Below are 6,616 nucleotides of genomic sequence, written 5' to 3'. Positions count from 1 at the left end.
AAATACTTATGTCATGCAATAAAATGCAAATCAATTACTTAAAAATCATACAATGTGATTTTCTGGATTTTTTTAGATTCTGTCTCTCACAGTTGAAGTGTACCTATGATAAAAAAAAATACAGACCTCTACATGCTTTGTTAGTAGGAAAACCTGCAAAATCGGCAGTGTATCAAATACTTGTTCTCCCCACTGTATATATTTAGCAATTCTCAATAAGCATTTCAGGGGCTCTGACAGACCTTTTTGGTCGTTCTGCTGAAGTGCTTCCTGAAACAGTTGGACAGCGTTCATTGTCAGTCAGGATGTTCTGACTGAATTGTCCATTTCTAAAGGCATTTGACGCTTCAGCAGTATCCTCCTGATGATCCTCAGTCCCTTGAGTGAATGGCTGAAGCCTTAGATCCACTCTGTTTCGTCTCAGTTGTGATCCATGCTCTGTTTGGATCTCATAGGATCGCGGTGCAACTTCTCTCTGCACACACCCTTGCTGCATCCAGGTTCCTGTAGTGATGTCTCGGAGTCGTACATGATCTCCAGGTTTCAGTTCAGGTAAGTGTCTTGCACTTTTGTTGTGTTGCTATTTTTGCACTTCTGGGTGTTAGCAAGTCCTCATGGATGGGTAGGTTGGTTCTGATGTGACGTCCCATCAACATTTGTGCAGGTGAAAGTCCGTTCTGCCGCGGTGCGCTGCGGTAGATCAGATTTTTTAGGAAATCCTCCTTTCCATCATGTGCCTTTTTCATCAGACCTTTGACAATTTTGACTGAACTCTCTGCTAAGCCATTGGACCTTGGGTAGTTGGGGCTGGAGGTGTTGTGTCGGAATCCCCAGTCGTCAGTGATCGATTGGAATTCGGAACTTGAGAACTGCGGGCCATTGTCCAAGTACAGTTCAGACGCAACCCCATGTCTTGCAAAGACTGATTTCAGGTAGGTGACTACAGCTTTGCTGGAGGTAGTTGGCAGTGTTGCTACTTCAGGGTAGTTTGAGTAGTAGTCGGTAACAACAATGTGACTTTTGCCATTCCAGTCAAAAAGGTCAATTCCAACTTTGTAGTAGGGTCTGTTGGGTACTGGATGAGGCATTAGCGGCTCTGCTTGCTGCTCTGGCCTGTAGGTCAAACACAGTTCACATGAAGCAGTGGTCTGGCTGATTTCCTGGTTCATTCTTGGCCAGTACATTACTTCTCGTGCTCGTCGTTTGCATTTTTCCTCACCCAAGTGGCCCTTGTGTATTTTATGTAGCATTTCTTTGCGTAGTGTCATGGGAATGACAATCTTGTTGCCTTTGAACACTATGTCATCCACAACGGTGAGCTCTGCTCTGCACATCCAGTAATCCTGTATTCTCCTTGGACAGTTGTTTTTCTGTGCAGGCCATCCTATCAGTGTTGTTTCTTTCAACTCTGTCATTGTTTGGTCAACTGCGGTCTCTTTTGATCTGCTCCACTCTCAGAAGACACAGGAAGTGATGTTACGATCATGTCGACGTAGGCCTGAATCTCAGTGTTTTTCTGTGTGTCGAAGCTCTCCTTTTTGTCGACTGCTCGAGAAAGAGTGTCGGCGGCGAACATTAACTTTCCCGGGGTATAGATCATCTTCACATCATACTTTTGCAGTCTGATCAACATTCTCTGGATTCTCATTTGACAATCATTCAGTGGCTTAGACATGATTGACACCAATGGTTTGTGGTCGGTTTCTACTTCGAAGTCTCGTCCGTAGATGTATTGGTGAAACCTTTCGCAAGCGTATGTGCTTGCCAGTAGTTCTTTATTTGTGCATACCTTGTCTCTGCGCCTGTCAAGGTTCTGGACGCATAAGCGATGGGTTGCCATGTGTCGTCATGCTGTTGCAGAAGAACTGCTCCCAGGCCAAACTGTGACGCGTCTGCAGAAATCCTTGTGCTTTTCTCTGGATCATAGTACCTGAGCACTGGCTCTTCTTGTCTTCTTTAGGTTTTTGAAACAGTTTTCCTGTTCATGGGACCATTCCCATTCATTTTTCTGTTCCAGAAGACATCTGAGTGGAGCGGACTGTGCTGACAGTTGAGGTATGAACTTCGCAAGGTAGGTGATCATGCCCATGAAGCGTCTCACATCGTCCTTGTTCTTCGAGCGCTCCATGTTGTTGATGGCTGATGTTTTCCTCGGGTCTGATTTGACTCCGTCCTCAGAAAGTACATCTCCCACGAAGGTAAGTGTTTTCCCACCAAACTCAGATTTGTCCTTGTTTAGTTTTAGGTTGACTTTCCGTGTCAGGTCCAGCACTTGTCTCGCATCGTGTTCTTCTTTTGTGGACCCCCAGATGATGAAGTCATCCATCATAGTCTCCACTCCTGGAAGGTGCTCGAAGATCATGTGGATTGTCTTGTGGTAGACCTCTGGCGCGGAGAGAATCCCATACGGTAGGCAAAGAAATCTGTACCTGCCCTCGGGTGTGTTGAATGTGCATAGCCTTGAGCTTGCATCGTCTAGCTTCATTTATCAGAATCCTGATGAGGCGTCAAGCTTACTGAACCACTTTGCTCCAGCAAACTGCGACATTATTTCTTCTCTGGTTGGCAACTTGAAATGCTCTCTCTTGATTGCTTTGTTGAGATCTCTCGGGTCTAGACATATCCTGAGATCATTGTTATTTTTCACCACAATAACCAGTGAGCTTACCCAGTCTGTAAATTCATCCATTTTTGTGATGACGTCCATATTTTCCATGCATCCGAGTTCCTCTTTGAGCTTTTTCCTCAGTGCAAATGGAATGTTTCTGCATGCATACATACATGCACATCAGTACATATTTTGTGTTCTCCTGGTAAACATCCAAGACCCTCAAACACATCCTCATTCTCAGCCAGTAGTGATTCTTGGTCATTTTCAGTCTGTGATGTCACTACATTCACTCTTTTCAACAAATTGAGCTTTTTACATGCATTGATTCCTAGAATAGGCAGTACACTCTTTTGCACAATCAGCAGCTGTGCTCTGAACAGTTTTCCTTTATGCTGTAAAGTTACTATGCAGCTACCTTTGACTGGTACGTTCTCCCCAGTATAACCAGTAACCTTAATTTTCACCGGGTGTATTTTGCTCTTCACCTTCAGTGTTTTGTAGTCATCCAGCGACAACAGGTTTACCTGTGCTCCAGTAACAAGCTTGAATAGTATTATAGATTCATTCACCTTCAGTGTTTTGTAGTCATCCAGCGACAACAGGTTTACCTGTGCTCCAGTAACAAGCTTGAATGGTATTATAGATTCATTCACAGTCAATGGCACAATCCATTCAGCATTTACTGCATTGCATGTTTCCACAGAATCAACAAAGAATTCTTCCATCTCCTCGACTGTGTGAACCTTTTTCTTTGTAGCCTCAGCCTTGCAGCATTTTGAGTAAGGATTATTTTTCCCACAGTTGTTACATGATTTGCCATATGCAGGGCATTTGTTTTGGCTTGTGGATAAATCCACATTTTCCACATGTAGTGTTTTGATTTGTCTCTTTTGCTTGTTTTTGTTTTGTAAGGTGTTGTGTGTGTGGTGCTCCTCTCTTTTTATTGCATACACTGACGTCTCTTCCCTGCACAGCTCTTTAGCTTGTGGTTTCAGCTGCTCGACACATTCACTGCTTTATCCAAAGTCAAATCTTGCTCACGCAGCAATCTCTCCTTGAGTCCATTATCAAGTATGCCACAGACTATCCTGTCTTTCACTAGTGAGTCTTTCAGATTTTCAAATTCACACGTTTTGTCCAGTGTGTTCAGCTCAGCCAAAATACTGGTTAAAACTGACTCCCTGTTTCTGATCATGAGAGAAACTTGTATCTCTCAAACGTGACGTTCTGGCTTGGTACAAAGTACTCCTCAAATGTATCCATTAGCAAAGTCAATGTCAAGTTTGCCTCGTCTTGCTGAAAGCTATTGTAAATGTCCAATGCTTCCTCTCCAATAACATGTAGAAAAATAGAAGCTTTCAATTTGTCATCATCTCCCCCTGAACCACTGGCTGCTAGGTAGATATTGAATCTCTTCTTTAAACGTTTCCAATTGTCAGCTAAATTGCCTGTTAACTGAGTAGGAGGACTAAGCCTATCCATGACGGAGAACAGGAACAGTGTCAATTTCTCTTACTTCAGTATGTTGCTCATCAACTTGCTCGTCAACAGATTCCAATGCAGCCTTGCTCTCGCTGCTGCGTCTCGTTGTCCTCGCTCTTGCAAGCTAGCATCTTCGACTACCCACGTCACTTGACTTGTGGTAGAATGTTCAATTTTCGTTGAGGAAATTTGCAGAGTTACTCCTTTCTTATCTCTGTCTCGTCATAGCGACTACCAATCTGACACCATGTTATGTTTGTTCCTTATATAATGACAAACCTAGGTTTAACTACTTTTAATGAACATATACTTTAGCTAGAAAACTCTGTGTTTAGCCATGCAAGGCGTTCTTTAACCATCCGCATAGCCTGCTGGGTAACGTAGTCTAAATGTTATTAACACATAACAACACACTTGCCTTAACTCTTGTAACTACCCATCCCAGATCCGGGAGCGTTGTCATCAACTGACACTAATTAGCATAACGCAACGGACATAAATATTACTAGAAAATATTTATATTCATGAAATCACAAGTGAAATATATTGAAACACAGCTTAGCCTTTTGTTAATCACCCTGTCATCTCAGATTTTGAAAATATGCTTTACAGCCAAAGCAAGTTAAGTTAATCGATAGCCTAGCCTAGCATTATGCCTAGCTAGCAGCAGGCAACCTGGTCACGAAAATCAGAAAAGCAATTAAATTAAATTGTTTACCTTTGATAACCTTCGGATGTTTTCACTCACAAGACTCCCAGTTAGATAGCAAATGTTCATTTTTTCCCAAAAATATAATTTTTGTAGCCGAAGTAACTCTTCACATTTGGCTCAGAATTCGACCGGAAATTGCGATCACGACAACGGCGAAAAATATTCCAAATTAGCGCCATAAAATCGACAGAAACATGCCAAACGTTGTTTATAATCAATCCTCAAGGTGTTTTTCAAATATCTATTTGATTATATATCAACCGGGACAGGTGGCTTCTTAGTAGGAAAGAGAGAAACAATGGCCGCATTTGTCCCTTATGCACAAAACACTCGGAGAGACTCCAGCTGACCACTGACGCAATGTTGACGTTCAGGCTAATTTTTCAAAATAAAATCCTGAAACTATGTAGTGTGACACTAGACACATTAGGGAAGCCATAGAAAAAGGAATTTGGTTGATATCTCATTAACTGCTCAATAGGGACGCATAGGAACGCAGAGCTTTCTAAATAAGAGTCCCTTCCTGATTCGATTTTTCTCAGGCTTTCGCCTGCAATATCAGTTCTGTTATACTCACAGACAATATTTTTACAGTTTTGGAAACTTTAGAGTGGTTTCTATCTTAAGCTGTCAATTATATGCATATTCTAGCATCTTGTCCTGACAAAATATCCCGTTTACTTTGGGAACGTTATTTTTCCAAAAATGAAAATAGTGCCCCCTAGTTTCAAGAGGTTTTAATATATTGAAAAATAGCGTGCTTACTGGTAGGCTAAATGACTTGCAAGTTGGTCAACCACCATCCTCTTGTGTCATGCTGGAATGGTAGTTGTATTTTGAATCGGAATAGCAGTTACATTTTTTATTGACCCAAATGCCCCCTCCTTTTTAGGTAAGAGCTTTTATTAAACACATTATTTCCCTTTAGCTTCTAGGTAGCATCTCGTTTGCAACAGCACAGGTTTGTACAAACCTTGCTGTTTGCCACTCAGACCCTAGTAACAATGTTGCAAAATATGAATTTGTAAAACAAATTATTACCCTACCAATAAATACGAAATTTAGCGGTAAAAATGAAGGACCATTTAATGTGGCATGAACACAACCAGTCGTGATGCCATCTGATGGTCAAACAAATCACTTATTTCTGAAAACGGTGGGTAAACTGCGTTTACAGTTTTCATGGACACAAATGCAAATAATGTAGATATATTGAATGCTTCTCACCGAAAGAGTCAACTATAGGCTGGATTGGATGCGCATTGGTGTCGAGCTGTAGGCTAGTTGTCTAGTGATATTGGCGACCTTCAGCTGATCCAGGAGAGTAAACAAAAGGTCTCCTTCTTGTGGACACGGAGAACACCAACACACGCACGCACCTGAAAAACAAAGCAATGAGCTGATTGACAAAAGCAAACAAAATATATAAAGGCCTCCGAGGAAGAGGAGCTTGCACATAGGCCTATAGAATCCCCCCCAAAATAATTATAATAGTGTAGGCTAGCCTTATATTTTTGATCAAAATATAGAGGGGGCTCATTGTCAAGGTTGTTGACCCAATAATCAATTGGATAAGTAACTCAATATGCCAAGGTAGTGCACAAAAATAATAATGATTCATTTTAGGATGGTACTCAGGCTATAAGAAAATAAGAACAACTTGGCCCAGAAGATGGCAGGATTTCACTTATCAAACTTTAGGCTACTAGCAGAAAGGCGGTCTCTGGAGAACCGTTCCGTTGAAAACTATCATAAATGTACATCTCCAGGCTGCTATTCAATCAAAGCCACATTGACATTATCCATCCCTG

Source organism: Oncorhynchus mykiss, chromosome 22 (genome assembly GCF_057628025.1).
Source record: "Oncorhynchus mykiss isolate SJ-2025 chromosome 22, ASM5762802v1, whole genome shotgun sequence".
Classification (NCBI taxonomy): Eukaryota; Metazoa; Chordata; class Actinopteri; order Salmoniformes; family Salmonidae; genus Oncorhynchus; species Oncorhynchus mykiss.
This window is presented reverse-complemented; position numbering follows the sequence as displayed.